Source organism: Peromyscus eremicus, chromosome 5 (assembly GCF_949786415.1).
Source record: "Peromyscus eremicus chromosome 5, PerEre_H2_v1, whole genome shotgun sequence".
NCBI classification, from domain to species: Eukaryota; Metazoa; Chordata; class Mammalia; order Rodentia; family Cricetidae; genus Peromyscus; species Peromyscus eremicus.
In genome coordinates, this window is record NC_081420.1 from 94,987,412 (window position 1) to 95,009,176 (window position 21,765).

Here is a 21,765-nt window from a genome sequence, read left to right on the forward strand (position 1 = left end):
AAGCTAGGCATACTACTCTAAAAATTCATAGCTAGAGTGTACATATAGGGGAAATATGCAGCATTTGTCTTTAGGCCCTACTACCTTTCTGTTACCTCACTCGGTTTCTAGCAAATTTTATTCTTTTTCTTAAAATCACTGAATAATATTCCATTGGCTATATGTATCCCATTTTCATTATCTACTGGACATCTAGATTGGTTACATTCCCTTAATACTGTGAGTAGAACCACAGTGAACAAGAGTATGATCTCTTGGTTATAAATCTTGGATTACTTTGGATAAATGCCTAGGAGTGGTATAGCTGAGTCACTGGACAAATATTTAGCTTTTTGAGGAACTTCTGCACTGATTTCTGTAGTGGACACACCAGTTTTTCTACCTCCTTTCCAGCATTTGTAGTCATTTGTTTTATGAATAATAGTCATTCTGACTAGAGAAAAATGAAATTTCAAAGTAGTTTTAACTTTAATTTTCTGGTGGCTAAGAGTTGAATAGTGTTTAAAGTACCTGTTAATCATTTATGTCCTTTAATTTTGCAAATTCTCTGTTCAGTTTCATAGACCATGTCTTACTTTTACTCAAGTTGTTTGTTTTTCATGTTTAGTTTTTAAACTCTTTGTGTAGTTTACACTCCAATTTTATGTCTAACATTTAGCTAGAAAGAATTTTCTTCCTTTCTATAGACTTCCCTTTCACTCCATTGACAGTGTCCTTGGCAGAGGTGAGAGCAATGAGGAACAGAGTGGATTGCTATGGCCACCTTCATTAAATGAACAAGGAGGTTCCGTGGAGGAGAACAAGAGCTGAATGGGGACTGGGTGGGGGCTGGATTCTGGACTAACTTCTTTACATCCTAGAGTGATCAGGGTGGGGAGGCCAATGGTTTAGTGAACTCCCAAACCTCAGATAGTGGCCAGGAGTTGAGATGAATGTATAAGCAGGCTTCCTAAAACTTGAATGGCGAATTGGAGCTAGGGCCAAAATATAGGTTCACTCCATACCTCAGATGATGAACTAGAGTTGGGGCCAAAGTTACTAACACAGTGGGCAAGTTCTGGATATTAAAATAAATTCTTAACGATAAAGTACATGACATGAGAGATTATACAAATCCACATGAAAGGTCAGAGTGCTAGTAAAGATAATAATGCAGAGAATTGCAAAAAGGAAATAATCAACCTTAACTGACCAGGGCCTTAATTGCATTGGCTTAGTCCCTTAATCTTCACTATTGTCTGCTGACTAGAATTAAACCAAAGGCCCTGCACATAAGATTACATAGGCCATAAACATTAGAGGACAAAAATTGCTGAGTGTCAACTTAAGGTCTGATTATTACAGATAACACATACAAAAATAAAGTTGAGTATTAGTTTAGATATATTACTGTTCTTGAGTCTTTTCGATATGAATTTCCAGACAAAGGAGATGATAAAATACATTGACCATGGGTTCTATATGAAATTGCAATATATGTTGAGTAGTCCTTAGGCAAGATGTAGCAAAATATTTGTTTATATGTGGATTTTATTATTAGCATGATGCAAATACCCCTGAAAGTGTCTGTATGAAAAACCTGAGTAACTACTGAATTAAAATCAACTTGTTGCCAGAAGGAATCTCACAAGTTTAGATAGTGGGAAAACCCACAAAATTATTTACAGCAATAAACAAAGAAAGACAGCCTTTTAGGAATGAGAAGACCCAATAAATTAAGCGTGCAAAAAACTGTTGGAGATTTCTTGAGAAATCCATTTACTTAGAAAACTCATTTTTTCCAATGAGTGTGCTGTAGATATGACCAGATCAGTTTGATATAAATAAAATACTAACCTCATCTAAAAAGTATGACCTTATAGAATGAATTTACAAAAAGATGAATTTGTGTACAGAGAGAGAGAGAGAGAGAGAGAGAGAGAGAGAGAGAGAGAGAGAGAGAGGAGAGCGAGCACTGAGTCATTTCATTTTAGAATTGTATCTATGGCTAAAGTCATACCCTGCATGACCTCTAGTTCCCTTTGAATGACCAACAGCCTCTAGGCTTTGCCTTTGACCACCTAATGGTACAGGCAGGTGTCTCTTGCAGCCCTGAGTGCCATATATAGTCAGTGGTTCTTCTGTCTCTCAACTTATTTCAGGCTGATATTTTCCACAATCTCATCATAGGGTGTGATGAATAACCAGCATTAAAGCATTCAGCATCAGTTTACTAGCCAGCTGCCAACTAACTATAATATCCATGCCTCATATATTAGTTTTCATTACAGGAGACCCCTGCTCCTATGTGTCATTTTTTCTAACAGTCAGGCTGGCCAGGTGTGCTAACACAGCTGTGACTCCCCAGTCATAGGCAGCAGGTGGCTCTGTCCTTCACAATAGGGCAAAGATCCAGGCTGATGAGGAAGCCACCATTTCAAATATTAACCAAGGGCAAAAGGTCTCTGGAGGGTCTCCAACTAACAATTAAATCTTCTTTCCAAAGAGACACAGCACACTTTCCCTCCCAGGTTACATGACTTCAGGGAAACAAAGAAGATACAGGAATCACTCTCCTCTCATGTTCTCCGAAGGTAAATGTCGGAAATATTGTATGATCAGTATTGATGATTATTATAATAACCACCAGGATTTCAGAAATAATGATTCAATTCAGAGACCTTCTTTTTTCTCTGAGAGGAAAAATATGGGAAAATGTACACAGCAGGAGAAAAAATTTTATGTTGAATATGTTGGAGGTGGATTGAAATCTGAGGGGCATAATGGAGAATAGGTGTATTTCAGTTTCACTTTAAGTATACCATTTCGTCTAGTCCCTCTACTGGACAAATCATAATATAATAATATCTTACGTCATTTAGCAAAATTCACATTCAAGTGTCAAGATTAATCATGGCATTTTCTTCTCACTTAACTGACATATCTGCTGCCCCCTGCTTGCTGTGTCTGCCTCACAGAGAATTAGCAAATAATGTAGTTTAGAGGATTTTAAAGTCAGTCATATAACCCCAAGCATGATTGCTCCTCCTGCCCCTCCCGCCCCCGCAAACAGATTGCAAAAGGCAAAAACTGGTAGGAAAAAGACACATCAATATTAGGTGATAGTATTGGGGTTAAAAGCTGGGCTTTTATTCTAGGGCTGAAGAGAAAGCTCAGTCAATAAAGAACACATGAGCTGGGCTCAATCTCTGGAATCCACATGGAAAAATCAGGCATGATGGCTTATGACTGTAGTCTCAATACCAGAGACGTGGAGGTAGGTAGATGTCTGACTCTCTTCGACCAGCCAGCCTTGCTTACATGGTAATCTCTAGGCCAGCAAGAGATCCTGTCTCAAGAAAAAAATATATGCAGAAGGTCATAAACAACATCTGTAATAACCCTCTGGACTCCATACACATGTGCATACGTACCCACTCCACATGAACACACACACACACACACACACACACACACACACACACACACGCAAACTCACACAATCAGGTATTCTAACATCTACATCAACAGTTTGGGGTTTATACATTTACTTTGATACATCAAGAACACCAGTAATGATTAGCTATTACAAAATGTAATAAAGGCTCCAGAGACTTTCATTCATAACAGCAAAAGAAAAATGCTGAGTTGTAACTTTAAAAAAATAATCTTAAAATATTTTCTTTCAGTGGTACAGAAAATGAATGCAGAAATTTACAAACAGAAATATTAAGAGAATATCAAACTGGGACACATACTCAGGTGTGCATGGAGACCTGCTTTGACAAAAGTGTGTGTATGGAGGGGGCGTGTTATTACAAATGGCCCCTGGAAATCATGACTTCTTATTTAATGCTAATGGGAAAATTGAACTTCTGTAGGAAAAATATATTCTTTGCTTAAGGCACATGCCAAAGTCAAACCCAAGTATACTAAACACCCCAATGAGTAAAGTTAATCTCACATGTCTCGGAAAAATATAGGTAATTATCCTTAGACTATCAGGGTAAAGAAGATTTCCTTAAACAAAGCAGTATGATTATAAAGAAAATACTGTTCCATCCATGCAATAAAATAAATCATAAAGTATTTCAAAACACACGACTCAGACAAGGAGAATCTTTATAGCTTGTTCAAGCAGCTAGTATAAAAAATATCTAAAAATCAATAATGCACAAAATATGTATGAGTAATTCACCTGAAAGCAATAAGCATGTGAAAAGAAAATGTTCGACCTCAATGGTAATCAGGAAAAATGCAAATTAAACCCAGTACTTTCTGTCACAGGCATGAGAAACAGTACTGTATTCTAGGGGAATGGATCTTAAGAAAGAATCAAGAGATAGCACTGCTAATGGCTAATATGACAAGAGAGATAAATACGTATTCCGCTTTGATATTGTTTGCAGGCTCTTTTTGGCTTCCTTTGCTACATCAATTTTTTTCTTGCTATAAATAGTTCAGGGACAGACAGCAAAGGGGATATAATCAAAGCATGCCAGAAAATGATGTGTACTGCAGTCTTAAAGGGATCTTGAGGCTTGTAGTATCACTGAACTGACAGTCCTGCAGAAAACACACACCTACATAGGAAATATAGCCTGCAGGAAAGACAGTTCAGCATATAATTTAACAAGGTGCTAATTAGATGAACAACAACAAGAAACGAGCCAGGAAGATACCTTTGGAGTGTTTTTCAAATGCTGAAGGAGTGGGATAAAATGCTAAGGGTTTTTGTACAAAATCAGTGTATTACTTACCACTCAGCACCATCATTTTGTCAGTGTCAATCATGTGGGTCGATGGAGATTAGCTGGGCAGTTTTCAAATGAAGTTGCTACATACTATATGTCTACATACTAGAGTAGATACCGAACAGTGGCTATTGGTGGGTATTCACACATCAAACATCTTAAGTAGAATGGTTAGAACAGGAGAGAATAGAACTTTTTATCTCTCCAGGAAATGTCTGAGTCTAGTCTGGTCAAGCTGACTAACAGGTATAGATGGGTATGCTGTGAAGTTTAACCCAGCATTGTCAGACTTCTTATATAACATGGCTTCTCTCAGGTCAAGGTTAAGGTAAAACTGGCAGCTTTCTGTAACTATTCTCGAAAATTAGTGCCACTGCATCCCACTAGACAAATGAGTCACGAAGAACAGCCCATATTTAGGTGACTTAGATGTCACCTCTTAATGTGAGAAAAATCAAGAAGAAGGGAGATGGTCATGGCTATCTAGCTGCCTTTAACTGTCAACTTGACACAGCCTTAAGTCACCTGAGACAGGGGTCTCAATTAATGGATTGCCCAGTCCAGACTGGACTGTAGGCACATCTGTGGGGATTGTCTTGACTGTTAATTAGTGTAGGAGGGCCCAGCCCACTGTGGGCAGGAGGGGGCGATGTAAGAAGGGTAGCTAAACATGAGCTAGAGAGAATCTCAGTGAGCAGCGTTCTGCTTCAAGTTTATTGCTTCAAGATCCTGCCGTGACTTCCCTCAATAATGGACTGTAACCTGTAAACTGAAGCAAATCTATTCCTCTCCTAAGTTGCTTTTGGCCAGAGTGTTTTGTCATACTAACAGAAAGGAAACTAGAACAGTGCTATGAAAGATGACTTCACTCCCAGAGGTATGTTAGAAAATGGTTATGGCAGAGCCAGCATCACTGTATGTCATTGTTATCTGTAAATAGTCAGCCAGGACTTCAAACTTGCTCTGAAACATAATGTGCATGGGCACAGGCCAGAACCAGTCTCCATGGGTGCCGATATGGGAATATTAAAACTATTCATCCTATTGAGGACCTACCCACTTGTCTCTTTCCAAGTATCAGGGAATCACTCAATGTCAATAAAACCAGATACCCAGACTCAAATCAATTTTGTGGGATCAAATGGATTAAAGGACCTTCAGAATTATTACATGCCTTATAAATTTGCAGCCTAGGCATCACTCTATTCATGTTTTATTTCATTGAGAAGCCATTAATAAGCCCTAGTGTAAATTTCATTTTGATACTTAAAATTGTTTATTTTTTGAAGTGTTTTCAAACAAATAGCTAACTATGAATCCAAGCTAATAATAGGCTATGCTTTACAATCCATTTATAAATTCTGTTGGGAAAATAACTGCCATGTGGTGGTGGCTCACACCTTTAGTCCCGGCAGTTGGGAGGCAGAGGCAAGCGGATCCCTGTGAGTTCAAGGCCAGTCTGGTCTACAGAGCAAGTTCCAGGACAGGCAGGACTAAACAGAAACTCAGCCTGAAAACACCAAATTAAAAAAAAAAAAGAAAAAGAAAAAGAAAGAAAGATAAAGGAACTAACCATACTTATAAGTAGCCATAATTCCAATCCATTAGTCTTTTTGTCCTCAGACCCACTCTTTTCCATATGAAAGTCAAATATTATATTCAGTGTTTAGCTACCCAATTTAGTTTGAGGCATTGCCATCTTTTCACTCTGACCTCTGTTGCCAGGAAATTCTGAGTTTAAAATAATATGTATTGCCTAATTTGTAGGGTTTTTTTTTTTTTTTGGTGTTAAGGATGTGTTCTGTGTATTATAAAAGACTACCTTGTAATTTTTTTCCTGATATTGCTTGATATAGAGTTCTATCTTCAATTTCTCCTTTCCTTTGTCTAAGGCACACATGGAGAAACTAACATAATATCCACAATATCAAAGCACTATGGAGACTTTTTGTTCTGTTCCTGGCACAAAGAAGATTCAAACGATTTTTATCAGTCTCTTCGTGTGTTTATGTAGCTCAAAACTATTTCTCAGAGAAAAATAATGGGTTTCAAAATAAAAGGCAACTCTATCCCTGCCTGTCACTTACATGTAGCTAAGGTGGATGGATTAACCCTCGCAAGCACAGGCAGCAAGGAAGAATTCCTGTGATTCCACATCCTTATCCATGTTGCTTTTGCTCAGGTTCTAAAATGGCATTTTAGTATTAACTGTGGTGGATGGAAAATCTCAATCCATGTAGCTGAATATTAAAGAGAACCTCCACATATTTTAATAAAATATAGGAAAATCCTTATCCAAATAATTTTATACTGTAATTTTTAAAGCATCTTTAAATGCATCCACACTTTTAAAAGCATCCACACTATCTTAAAGAAATGTGCCTTTACATACAACTGCTGTATTTGGCTACTTATAGCCCTATGAGAAGCCAATATTTGTGAATAATTCTAAATAACTCAATTCACTTGACCGGCCCATGTCATCCACTCCAGAAAGGCAAACCATAGATTGATAGATTTATTTTTGAAACATCTTAGAAAATACAAAAGTAATTTTGCACCTGAATGGGGAAAATAATTTATCTTTCCATCATGGGACTTGCAGGTCCTTTGTAGAAGAAGACACAGCATCACCAATTAAAACTTCTTGCATTTGGGAAGTACCACGTCCTTCAGTGTGGTGGAAGTTGTCACAGAAACAACCATAATTACAAGAGACATGGTTATTGGGGAGAATAATATTTACTTTAATAACTTCTCCACATCTTCTTCATAGAGAAGCTAAGTTAGAAGCAAGTTTTCTATTTCAAGACTGTGCAAAGGCTATAGACCTTAGCCTTCTGCTCTCCAGAGTCACTTTTTATTTTTAACACATGTTGATGTTTAGCTGCTTAGCTTAAATCAGTGCCCTGAATCCTAAACTTGTTTCTGAAGACTCCGGCTTCTTGAATCACCTGCTAGAGACATATGGATAAGATTTTTAAAAGTGTGTGGATTAACAGAATAAGTTGCATCTAGAAGGAAAATGCCCATGATATTTCCCAAGGTGAGTAATTATTTTCAATCATATTTATCCTTTGTGTATTCAGAGTTCAAAGAGAATCTTGGGAGTATAACAGGAAGAGGTGCTTGTAAATGCCTCATTCATTTTCTCATTCTGAATTTTTTGCTTGTCATTTCTCTTACACAAGTGTTGTCTCTTCCTTTCTTGATAATAGTTGTAGCTTTTTAACTTCTTGATGACCTTAACTCTGTAACTTTGTTTCCATGACCACTTCATAAATATCTTAAGAGTTGTGTCTAATGTTCACATTATTCCCACAGACTTATTTTTAAATAGAATATGTTCATTCATAATATATTAGTTTGTTTTAATACTCTTATACTATATTTTAACATTCACATCTATACAAATAAATATATCTATTTTAAATTGTATAACCTCAGAGATATGAACATATCATAGATATTCACATTCCTAATATTTAGTTTTTAATACTTTATCCTGGTTTCTTCTAAAGATGATTTATAGCAACTTTCAAAATATGTAGAGTCTGAATTAGTTATATATAGTGTATAATAGACTAATGAAAATAATTATTATGTATTAAATAATGATTTGTAAAAATGAAGTGATTAAACAAAAATCAAGAGAAGCTAAAGGCCCCAGAATACAGGTGAAGTCTGTAAGCACACTGGCTTCTGCACAGTCAGATCCTAAAGATGCTGCTTACAAAGATGCTCAGTGGAAACCGCATCATCCCTCTGACTGCTCAGAAGCAGCTCTCCCGAGGATCACAAAGTAGATCCATGTATAATACTTCACCTTTTCTTTTGGGGTGTGTGTGTGTGATGGATACGACTTTATTTTTTTTCCATTTACATACCAATCACAGATCTCACCTTTTCAACACGTCTGTACTACAGCGTGTGGGCTTCGTCTTGTTTCATGTTACGAACCCTCATTAAGATACAGTGACTTCTGTGGAAAACAGTTTTTCAGGAGAAATGATTCTGTGGTGGTGTCAGAAGGATGGGTCTCTGATTTAACTATCTCCAGGTTAATGGTGAGACAGAATTTAGACAGCCAAGGGAGATAGGACTAATCACCTCAGATATAAAGGTATCATTTCACTCAATTAGAACCTCTGCTAATGCCTATTGTAAGCAAAGCTGAGACTTTCAAGAAGGGTCCCAAATGACCTTAGATGTTTCCTGATGATAAATCACACGTACTTTAAATTTCTCCAAGAAACACAAACAGAACCTTGTGGTCCTGGATCAAGCAAATTTCTATTTCAACTACCAAGATGAACAGACCCCAAAAGTCTCTTCTTGCTTCCCACCTGGACCAATAACTACAGCCTATAGTCATATAAATGTCAACCAATCAAGAATAAGCATGGCTACAACTTTAATTTATGTAAAATCAATCACTTAGGATTGAGTGTGTTTGCGTCCTTCATTTGTTGGAGGGAGTCTGAGTATGAACCTGGGTAGGAACTTCATCTATATAAAGCTATTCTCTCCCTTTGTGGCTATACAGCACATACTGTTTGTGTATGTGATAAAGGTAATACGTTCCAGTTTTCCAAGACTTTTCTTTTTGCAAAAAGACTCCCTCAGTAATTCTATGCTTTAATATCTTTAAATTTTGCAAATTCGGTGACCTTCTTCTATGTAAATACAAAAATAACCCAATGATGGGAGATGAAGTGAGTGAATAGTGTTTCTGATTCTGTATGTACCCATACTGAGCAATAAGGAGAATAATTTAAAATATTTATGCTTTTAGTTTTGAAGGGTGTATTTATTTGTATCCCAACAGGGTGATATTATTACATTACTTTTTTTTTTTTCCAGAGCTGAGGACTGAACCCAGGGCCTTGCACTTGCTAGGCAAGTGCTCTAACACTGAGCTAAATTCCCAACCCCTTATTACATTATTTTTAAACAATTCTCAAAAACAAAAATATAGATGTATACAATGTGTTCAAACTTTTTATGGTTGTGATAAAATACCTTGACCAAAGGCAAGTTAAGGAAGAAAAGATTTATTTTAGCTTATAATTACAAAGGGGATAAAGCCCATCATTGTGGGGTAATCATGGAAACAGGCAGACATAGAGGCAGGATTGAGAACCTGGCTGATCATATTTTATGAACACACAGGAAGCAGACAGGGAGAACAGGAAGTTGTATAGCCTAGTTATACAGCTTCAAAGTCAGCAGAAGTGACACACTTCTTCTAGCTAAGCACCTCCTATAGATTCTATGACCTCCCCCAAACAGTTCCACCGGCCAGGGACCAAGTATACAAATACATGAGCCTATAGGGGCCATTTCCCACTCAAGCCACCACAACCAGGATTGGGATGATAGGAATGTTTTCCCCAGGTATCTTTGTCTCTTGGTCAAATGTTTAATTGACATCAAGGAGTCTTCCTTACTCACTTTCCAAAACAAATGAACTTTAAATGTTTCCCCCCTGAGTTGATCACTTCCTGTTCATCTGGTACTTTTAAACTGCCTAGCCCATAGAATATATACTTTTAATTATAAACTTCAAGTCCTTCCAGTGAGTGCAATGTCCCAGGAAGGTCCAGCTTACATTGTTCTTGAACTCAAGGCTACACTTTCTCTTCAGTCTTTCCATATGACTTACTACCATGGTGAATCTGCCTTGCTCATTTTACTCATAGTATCTTTCCCTACATAGTCCTTACCTCAAGCCAACATGGTGCAGTACCTGCCTTTCATTAATCACAGCCAATTTGAATGATCTAATTTAATTAACAGGTGAAGGCCATGCTAAATAGTTTTATCATGTGGGGCCAGCCTTAGATCTTGACTTGGGTTATTCCATAATGTTGCTTTTTCATTTTCTTGACCTAAGAAGACGTTATACTTTTTGAAATATTTACCCCAAGTCTGACCTTCTCAATGAGTGTTTTTATTTTCCAAGTATAAGGGAAAATAAGCATCAAAATGAGTAGAGGACAAAGTCAGAACACATGGCCTTTATTCTCATGCTGTAATTGGAGACTGCATCTAAACAACTTATGACTCATCTGATGACTAAAGAAATACATTCATTTGTTATGTTATGGTTTTTATGAGTTAGGAATCTGGGCTCAGTTTAATTAGACTCTCTCCCTTAGGGCTTCTCACATGGCTGTAATCAACTTGTCATCTAATACTGTGATTCCCCCATGAAGTCTAACCTACAAAAAGATCAGCTTTTGAGCTCATTCATGTTGTCACTGTTAGAATCTCATTCCCTTTTGAATACTGATCTGATCTGAGAGCCTTCATTACTGGAGTTCTGCCAAAGGTGATCCTCAGTTGATTGTCGTGGAGGCCTCTCTAACAACACAACTTGCTTGGTCAGAGTCAAGTAGTTACAGAACAGATAACCAATTGTCTTTGCCATATTTTCTTAGTTTGATGCAAACGACTGTGCCAGCCTATGTTCACAAAGGGCTTGTGTGTGGTAGAAAGATCACCAGAGATCATCTTAGAAACTGCTTGTTGAAGTATCATTGTAACAAAAAACCCCAACATTATAGATGTCCATGTCCATTATCAGCTTGTGGAAGCTTGGTCAGTGGGCAAGTGGCCGCTTCACACAGGAGAACATCTGTTTCTATAGAGGCAGCAAACACAGTCTGGGCCAGACACAAAACCACAAGCTTTTATCTGTTTGGGCAGTATTACAGAGCTGGCTGCTACCGGTCCACTTTTCCTAAATTGACTTGGCTGGGGCAAGAATTAGATTTCATAGAGAATCTTTGCACATAATGGCCTTTTAGATATTATATGAAAGGGTAACCATGGCCCTGTAATTTATTCCTCCCTCCTCAGGGATCCCTGAAGACGTTTGACCCTGACCAGAATTCTTTGCAAATATCGACTGATCCAATATACTAACTGAAAGATAAATGAGGGTCCTGAAAGGTTTTTGCTGTGCACTGATTACTGATCTGGAAATGACCTCAGCATCATATCCTAGTTCATTTAGATTGTTTATATTAAATCAAGGGCTGGGCTGAAGCATGCAAGTTATACATATAGCTAGAACAAAAGCAGGTGTCCAGCACAACTCTAGAAGTCACAGTCCTCCTGACTAACTTTTCTGATGCATTTGCCAAAATCCAAAACCATATATGTTGTATGGAAAAGGATCCTATAAGTTGAGCTCCCAGACGCCGTGCATATAATGGCTCCTGCTTAGTATCTGCTAGGAATTATACATAAAACTGGTGCTGGCTAAGTTGGGGCAATCTTTCTGAAATAGAAGTAAGAATAAAGATTGGTTAAGTAACAACTCAAGTGAGGAATTTATTTTACAATGACTTTAAATGAGATTTAATTATCATACAGTGATACACACACAAGTCATTGATAACATTTTTGTGATATAACCTTGAAACTTGAAAGATAAAACATGAACTCTTGGTTATGATCCCCCATGTCCTAAAAAAATTCTTCCCAAATTCACTGCATATGATTTAGCATAGATAAGCACAGTTCCAATGAAAAGAAATCTGATATGCAAGGAACGTATGTACAGAGAGGCTGAATTCAAACAATATCCGAGTTTAAAGTAATCATTTTAATGTAAAATCAGTGTGATATTTGCTCACTCAGCACTCAGTGCAAGGATCCTGGCTACTAGATAATGGCCAAGAAACAACACCTCAACTATTTGGATTTATTAGCAGTCGGTACATAGTCTACCATAATCCACATAGAAAGCAGGAGAACACCTTAAGTCTGACGGTGAAACTCAGAGGACACTGGAATGGCATAATAGACAGCACAGAACAGACTATGGCTAGCTCTGATCTGAAAATGTGACCTGAGACAGCAATCTCAAGGTTCACCTTCTTTTCCTAAGAGCGTAATTGGGATGGATGGAGGATCACACTCCTGTGTGTTTAAATGTCCATATTCCACAGCCACCCACTACAATCAATCTCAGCTGGTTTCAATTAAATGCCAAATGAGAATATTTGCAATTCCCAAAGACTACACTGAAGAACATACAAAATATTAAAGAATATCATAGGTATGGGAGTATTAATATTCTAATTAGCCTTACTTATTGAAGTAGAATATTGATTCCTACTAATTGTTTTTACAAATTGACATATGATAAATTATTTATATATACTTAAGGCATATAATGTGATATTTGATGCATTGGAATACTAATTACTGTAGTCATTAAGGAAAGTAGCATGTATGTTCATCAAAAATTAAAAATAAAACTACTCTATGATCCAACAATTTCACCTTGGGCTCTATAGTTAAAGGAAATGAACGTAGGATGACAGAGACATCTGCACTCCTTTGTTCACTGTGGTATGAATCTCAATAACCAAGTATCAGAACCAACTTATGTCGATCAATGGGTAAATGAAGTCCAGTGTGGCTTGTGTGCATAATGGAATACTATTTAAACTCACAAAAAAAGAAATCCATTCATTTCTTTCCAATAACAATTTTCAAGCCAAAAATCAAAGCAGGCAACTTACTGGTACTGATAAGGAACCATTTGCAATTCATATAATAGATTCACCAATAACCTAAGACGTGCCATAGATAGGATTTTCAAAAATGCACCAAATACCAGCAGGTAAAAGAACACAAAAATCCACATAGATTCCCCTTGGGTTTTCTTTTTACTAGTCAGGAACAGTTTGTGTTCATGTGGGACATCTCCACATCACTTTGGGACATCTCCAGGTCAATTTAGCACAGCATGTGAAAGGCATTGAACTAACCAGTGTACATTATCTTCTCACAAAAGTGTACCAGGTCATCTTAAAATCCAGTGTGAGTGAGGTGATAATAGCAGTGGTCTTGGTATTGTCTCCTCAAGGGGAGAAGTACAGGAAGATATAGACACTGGTCACCCACCTGTCGCTAAAGCAAGGCAGATAAACCCTGCTCACATTGAAGTTCTCCCTCAGCCTGTAAAAATTTAGCAAAGAACCTGAGCCAAGACCACAAGAATCTTTCTCCACACTGTAAAAAATAATTTATAATCAGATCTTGGCTCTGACACTCAGCCCAGAGACTGGAGAAGCCATTTGAGTTATGGCAAAAATCACATCTCCCTTTCGGGGATATTGTTAGTCCTGTTCGCAAAGTCACCAGAATTCTAAGATTGAATTGTGCCCTGACAGAAACAAGCAAATAAAAGATTTATAAAGGGCTGTCAATCAGACAACACCTCCTGAGCCTATGACCCGAATGCACAAATGATTGTAAAGGTGTCAGCAGCTGGAACACACGCAGACCAGAGCCTTTGGCAGAAATCGATATTGTTGCTTGGTGGAGACGGCAGAGATTTTGGACTTGAAAGTGGTCTGAGGCAGCTGCCTAACACAGTCCTTTGGAAACATAATGGAGAGTTTATTGTTGGGTATTTGCAGAAATTGTGCCTATCTCAAAATAAGCACCAACCACCATGACTTTCTGATATCATTCAAATTCCAGAAACCCCTCCATGGAGCTCCTTGATAAATAGAAACTGTATACTTAAGAACGAATCTGCATTACACCTCTTAAATAGGTGTGATTGCTCTGTAGACTGTCAAAAATAGAAAATATATTCTGAAAACAGTGGGTACCAAATTTCACAGCATCTATGCCCAGATTTCTTGATTGCATTTGAAGCCAATGGTAAGCACTCAACCAGACCCTGGGAATCAAGCTGCTGTAAGTTCCATTGTCAGAACCTCTGATTTCTCTCCAGACCATGCCAAAGGCTGCTTATTCATGACTGCATCTCTCCAACTCAATGTCCTCATTTTGCTTCCCAAAGCTGTTAGAAACCAGCTGTTACCTTTCTGCATATTTACCTTCCTCCCTCCTTTGGTAGAAGAAGTGCTGAAAATGCATTTCCAGAACCCAGAAAATGACGCACTAATCCAAACAGACGCTAGAGGGAGCTGTTTTTCAGGAGCATGCTCCTGCTGGTGATCAATCCAGAGACAGCCTGAGAACACAGAGTCGGCTTTCCTAGAAATAGCCAAAGTTGGCTTGCCAGCAACTCAGGGAGTGTCTGTCCTTCCTCAGAATATTTAAATAATAATGAAATCAGATGTAGTTCACAGGCACTGGTGCATATGTACCAATGACCTAGATGAGGGCTGTCTGACAAGGTATGTGTCACATACAGCTCTCACAGTGTCTGGAATTTGAGTAATACAGATGACAGGTCCTACATAAAAAATACCTAAGGGATTCAAAGGCAGTTCCAAAAAAGGTTTAAGCGTTCTTGCCAATGGCATTATATTGATTACAGTTTGAATTTCTGTTAATCTATGTCTTTTTAGATACACCACTAAAATTAATGCAACCAGTAAGCAAAGATTGTGGACTAGACCTAAATAAGACATCCATACCATTCCCTCAGGGTAGCTAGGGAGCACTGTAGAAAAGGGGGCAGGAAGTATGTAAGAGTTGGAATACAGGTTAAAGGGCTGTGAGATGTCATTCTGTCTATGAAAGACCTTTGCAATCACGAACTCATATCAACTGTAGTTACCCAAACTGAGCTGACACAACACTGACCCTAGTTAAGAAAGTGGAGGGATTCACTTGAGCTTTTATATCTGAACTATTGGATAATAATAGAGTCTAGGAGGAGGGAACCATTATCTACCTTCAGTTGTGGACCCACTGCTGAGCACAGCAGATTCCAAGGGTTGATTCACCCATGATCACACAGGAGACCCTGGTTAAACACAATGGTTCAAAAGACAAAGCAAAGCCGGCCAGTGGTGGTGCACGCCTTTAATCCCAGCACTCGGGAGGCAGAAGCAGGCAGATCTCTGTGAGTTCGAGGCCAGCCTGGTCTACAAAGTGAATTCCAGGAAAGGCGCAAAGCTACACAGAGAAACCCTGTCTTGAAAAACCAAAAAAAAAAAAAAAAAAAAAAAAAAAAAGACAAAGCAAATAGACATCAACATGAGAGATAGATTTGTGGGGAGGATTCTGGGTAGATAGGGTAGGAAGCAGGTGGGGAGTGGACTGGTAGTCCATATGCATTGTGTATGTATACATGCAGAGTTTTCTAAAAACAAATTTAATTTAAAAATTAATGCATTCATTTCACCTTTCATTAACACATCAATTTCACCTTTTCTCGGTGAAATTTTTGCTTCCAGAGAGCTTAAATTTCTTGTGAAGTCTGCATTAATGTCTCCTGACCAGTATTCTTCTGGGTAACTTGTTTATAAATAACCATGTAATTTATGGGCTTTAGGTAGCCTAAGTCATAGAAGATAGCTATATTGACCGAAACAAGGCATGAGAAACATAAATAAATATAAACTCTTAGATCAAAACTGTGGCCACTTCTCCATGCTTACTTGTCTTACTTACTGGCTCCTCTTTCTGTAGAACCATAATGTTTCCTAATGAAGAAAGGGGATTTAAGAGGACCTGTCATCAGGTGCAGGGCTTCTAGGTGGGGCTGAGGAGAATGGGATGTGACTACCCCGTCCTTCCTTCACACTGAGTAGTTTCCAGCAGGCAAAACATCCTTGGAGTGAATCTAAAACATTCCTGGAAAGGAGAAAGAGAAAAGAGCAGATGTTCAATCTAGGATGGCATTTAAAATATTTTTATTTTTAGTTTTTATTTATTCTTCTCTCATACAGTACATCCTGACCACAGCTTCTCCTCCTTCTACTCCAACACCTCCCTCTGCAACCTTCCCTTATCCCCAGATCCTCTTCCTCCAACTCCCTACAGAATGGCAAAAAAATAAAAATAAAAATCAGTGAAATGATTCCTAATGATGTTCTGCTATATTCATAGACTGGTGCCTAGTCCAGTCATCATCAGAGAGGCATTTAAAATGCCTTATTTAACAGCCATCTAGAAAGAGCTGAGTTTGAGTTCCAGAACAAATGTTGGCACTGACCAAGCAAAACCAGGCAATAGGAAGCATGGACCAACAACTGGACATAAGCAGACCCTCAGAAGGCAAAGTAATGATAAGCTAGTGACTTTTAAAATCGATACACACACATGCTTACATTAAGATTGATAATTAGGACTGTTGACATAACTAGTTTACAAAATAAAAGGATGAAATAAGATTTGAAAAATGCTCAAGGCACAAGGGAACAAAAAATGAAATTTGATAAATATCTAATCATGAAAACTGGGTTAGAATTGACTAAATACAAATCAGAATAGCTTTGTTTTCTTCTCTGAAACAGAATACTGTGGGAGACATGGTAATGAAGTGTGTGTTTTCAATGTCAAACCAAAATGGACAATTAAAACAAATTATTGATATATCTATATAATCTCAACCTAGAAAGCAGTCCCTTAATCACTTTACTGCACTCATCTGAATTTACCTTATTTCAAAAATATTTATCAGAAGCTTACTCTCCCAAGTTTCACTTTAGAAACACCAATAAAATTCAATCGAAATACTTTTTTAAGGTTGTTGTTGGCTCTGGAGAGATGGCTCACAACCCTCTGTAACTAGAGCTCCAGGGGAACCTAAGGCTCTCCTCTAGCCTCTGACACACATGTACATGCACAGACACACACAGAGAGACAGAGAGACAGAGACAGAGAGAAATCTTTATAAAATGAATATTATAGGGGCAGTGAGATGGATTGGTGGATAAAACACTTGTTCCAAGGGCCAGTCAGCCTGACTTTTATCCCCAGAATCCCATAAAGTTGAAAGGAGGATAGAACCAACTCTGTACAAGGTTGTCCTTTGACCATCCACAGGTGTTGTGGTATGTGCACCCAACCACACTCACACACAAACACAATAATAGAAAATATAGCCAGAAGAACGCCATACAGACCTCAGAGGAAATAGCTCAGTTAGTAAAGTACTTGCCTTGCAAGTATGAGAACCTAAGTACAATGTCCAGACACAGTGGCAAGCGTTTGGATTTCCAATGCATAGTAGGCCAAGACAGGTGGATTTCTGGAGTGCAATGGGCAGCTTGCCTAGACTATTTGGTCCAGGCCAATGAGAGACCTTGTCTTAACAACACCGAATGTAGGTGAAATGACCCCTGAGATTGACCTCTATCCCTTTAACCTCCACATGCCTATGAACACATACATGCATCCTCACACATAAAAACGACACATACAGAAGACTATTACATGAACAAAAATAATCCTTGATGTGTGATTAACATATTTGAATCATCTAAATGCAGTGTGTGATTTCTTCCAAAATAAGAAAAACTTAAACTGACAGTCGAGCTAGTTTCCAGGGGCTGTTGAAAAGCAGTAGGAATTGATTGGCTCACAATTCTGGAAGCTTGAAGTTCAAAGTCAAATTGTTCAGAGGACCATCATTTCTCTGCAGAGACTATGATTCAGAGAATCCTTGCTTGTGGTTCTGGCTTCAAATACGTGTATTGTGGCATCAAGTTTACAAGAGTAGACTTCATTGTCATATTGACTAGACTGACCGATGTCTCAGGGTAGTGAAGCTGATCTCTGGCTTTGCCTATAAATGTGTTTTCAGAGACAATCAGTTCATGAGATAGTGAATGGGTTATTTATTTGAGAGCCTCCCTATATAAAGGTATTTGGGGGCTTACCTGGGGAAGTAGATCACTGGGGCACACTATAGGCTATATTTTGCCTTGGCCCCTTCCATAATCTGTTTTCTGTATGCCATGATGTGGATTGCCCTGGCCCATCAGTTGCTCCTCCCCACCATGGACCGATACCACAGAAACCTTGAACCCAAATCAGTCTTTTCTCTCTTTAAGTTGCTTACACTAGGTGTTTGTTCACAGTGACAACAAATGTGACTGACTGAGCTTGTATCCCAGCCCCAGATGGACCTTGACTTGCTGAAGGACCACTTTCATTTTTTCTCTGTCAGGGAATATTCAATGCTTGAATTTCTGGCATTAGAAAAGACTTAAGCAAACAGTGAAAGAGCCTCTTGCAGCCTTCCTGGCTTGTGAGGCTTTGGGACATGGGAGCAAATGGCACCAGTCTGACTGCTGTGGAGCCAAGAAAACTGAGTAATGTCCCTTTCCATCCATCCTTAAGGCAAAGGCTGCATAACTGAGACAGTCTAAGGGGAGGCAGTCCCTGATGGACTGACTCATCAGAGTCATTAGGAACACTTGGTTATCTCTGTCTGAAGTCCTCACAAATATCAGGAACTGGAGGACCACAGAGGAGGGCCAGATGCTGTTGAGGGAACTAGGAATAAGGAAAGCTGTGTTTGAACCCCAGTTCACAGACAGAACTGTGTTCACATGGGAGTTAAAGGTTGGTCCAGTAGGGACCTTGAGGCTGGCATGGAGCTTTGGCAACATTGCTGAGCCCTTTGGTGGGGCAAGACCTTTACAAAGTAGGAGAGGCTTTGTTGGACCTCAGTGTCCTAGAGCAGCATGTAAAGAGAGTCCATAAAGTGAGAGAGCAACCTAGAGATGAGAAGATGGTAAATCAGAGGAAAAGGCCTGTCTGAATTACTTGAAGATGAAAGTGGCAGGATTCATGCTGATCTGGACTTCTTAAGGAAAAATTGTTAGAAAGTCAAACTGTGTGTGAAGGGACTTCTGGGAGGCTTTAAGGCCTGAGGAGAAGTTCTCAGAAGGCACCCGTGATAGAATAATACAGGTGAAGATGATCAAGCTTGCCCTAGACTAAGGAGGGTACCTTTCCCTCCAGCATAAGGTTATACTAGGGGTGGAGAATTTTGTCCAGCCAAGAACTCCCTTAACAGCCAGGTATGGTGGGTGGAGAGGCAAGAGCTACAGCTATAACCTCAGTGCCAACCCAGGGCCCGTGGGACCCAGGGAATCAGCAGGCACAGTGAGGGTAGAGAAGGGCCAAAAGGGAATGTGATCAGAGTAGGTCTGATCAGATTAAGTCAGGTCCACTGAGTTTATTAAGTGTGGGGAAAATGTAGAGGGGTTCCACAGAAGAGCTCCAGGGTATGGGAATATAATAGCTCAGAGAGAATGACCAAAGATTACTGGGATTGATTAAGTTAGCACCTCCTGTCGGTGCTTTGTACCCAACCTTGATCTGTGGAGGAAGTAATTGATACAAACAGATGGAACCTTTCCCTGCTGTAGTAGACATTGCTTATGTTTAACTTCAGTATCTTCTTAGTTGTGAACTTATGGGATCACCTGACACTTGCTCAGAACTGTTGTTGGCTATTTTTGCTCTTTTGGGAGCCCACAATCCAGCTCACAAATAAATCACACACAGAGGCTTATTCTTAATTATAAATGCCTGTCCTTAGCTTGGCTTGTTTCTAGCCAGCTTTTCTTAACTTTAAATTATCACATCTAGCTTTTGCCTTTGGACTTTTACCTTTCTCTTTATATAATCTTGCTTTCACTCTTACTCCATGACTTGCTGTGTAACTGGGTGGCTAGCCCCTGATGTCCTCCTCCTTCTCTGGCACCTTCTTCTTTCCTTCCAGATTTGTCCTTCTACATATTCTTTCTGCCTGCCAGCTCCACCTATCCTTTCTCCTGCCTTGCTATTGGCCATCCAGGTCTTTATTAAAGCATCAGTTGTTTTAGACAGGCCCAGTAATACAGCTTCACAGAGTTAAACAAATGCAACATAAACAAAAGTAACACATCTTAAAATAATATTCCCCAATATAGAACAGATGACAATAGACTTTCAGAGTGCTTCACCAAGATTATTTTTGTAACCTCCACTATTTGCTGTGGGATGATGTTTCAGGATGTTGCCTTGTCCTGCCCATTCTCTGGAAAAGGTTTTGTTATATAGATGACATAATGTTATCGTCTGAGTGTATGCAGATTTGGAAAGCCATTGGAGATACAGCTAGGTTCAATGGAAATTCCACAAACCTTACAATTCAACTGGGACTGGGTTAATTGAAAAGGAAGAAAAATTATCCCAATGGTACCCTACATGGGTGGAAAAGGACACTACCGGAGGACATAAGGTTATTAGATGAAAACATCAGTGCCGGGGTGGGCTACCTCTCTGTGAGTTGTTGGCCAGAGAATCCCCTGAGGCCCCACAAACCATAAAGTTTGTTGCTACTTCTGTTGGTTGTACGTAAAAATTAGACAGTAAGACCCTATTGGTGAAGGACTGCATGTGTAGGTTGTGACTGAAGGATATGGAGAAATGAAGTTTGGACTAAACTAGAAACTCCCACCCTGCTGGCTGGCTTTACAATGCCAGAGGGGGCCATACAGGCTGCTGGTAGAGAGCTGTCACCCACAGTCCTGCTCAGCTATGGACCATGTGTGATATAATACCAATAAGCCAGGAAGGGTGTGCCTACTTGTGTGATAGCGGCTCCACTTCCATAAGTAGGACCGATGGCCTTCTAATTGGATTTAAAACCAGCTCCATAAGAGGTAGTTTAAAACTGGTGCTGGAAGCCAGGATGAAACCATGTGGCTGGGAGGTCATAGGTCTCAAAGGGGAAGCAGTATCTATTTTTCATTAGATGGATGTAATGTGCCTGTCAAATTGCCTTCTAAATGTGCTTACACCCATGGATCACATTGTTGTCAGTCCTAACTCATAACCACTGGTGAAGGTCCTGAGAATGAGTGACTGCTGCTGTTGTATGGTTGCTTAATTCTTAGCCATAGGTGGACCTTTATAGTCACCCCTTCCACAGCCCTTAGGGATTATTGTGGAAGAAGAGTCAGAAAGAATGTTAAGAGTGGGAAGGGGCAGAATGTTCTATATCAATTTCCTCAGAGATTGGTACATTCTATCCCACAAGGAAGCTTAAGACAGAAGGTAAACCACTCAAAATAGTTTTAGGAAGTTCCTGAAACTGACCAGATCAAATAGACCCCTCCCTCCCACTGTAAAAAAGTTAAACTGCAAAAAAGACTCCGAAACCAGACCAGCTGCCTGGAAGAAGTAGAAAACACCCAAGCTGTCTAGAAGAGGTTTAGAGCAACTGAGTCACTTAGAGGGGACACTCTCCAACCTATTGAGATCCCTGAAAGCTGGGCAGTGTGCTCCAGGAGACTAGCAC

General features: G+C 39.1%; 1 long non-coding RNA gene across 3 annotated transcripts in view; it reads right to left on the reverse strand.

The window, feature by feature from the left end:
- Positions 1-3,092: 3,092 nt before the first annotated feature.
- The window catches only part of LOC131910662 (uncharacterized), a 39,421-nt gene continuing 20,748 nt past the window's right edge, over positions 3,093-21,765 (reverse strand). For 2 of the 3 annotated variants that reach the window (XR_009379195.1, XR_009379193.1), the window contains exons 2-3: positions 16,121-16,316; positions 3,093-3,328 (exon numbers count right to left, since the gene is read on the reverse strand). This is a non-coding gene — a long non-coding RNA (uncharacterized LOC131910662). Of the gene's footprint in view, positions 3,333-16,120; positions 16,317-21,765 lie in introns of all 3 variants that reach the window. The other variant, XR_009379194.1, reaches the window with a different exon arrangement.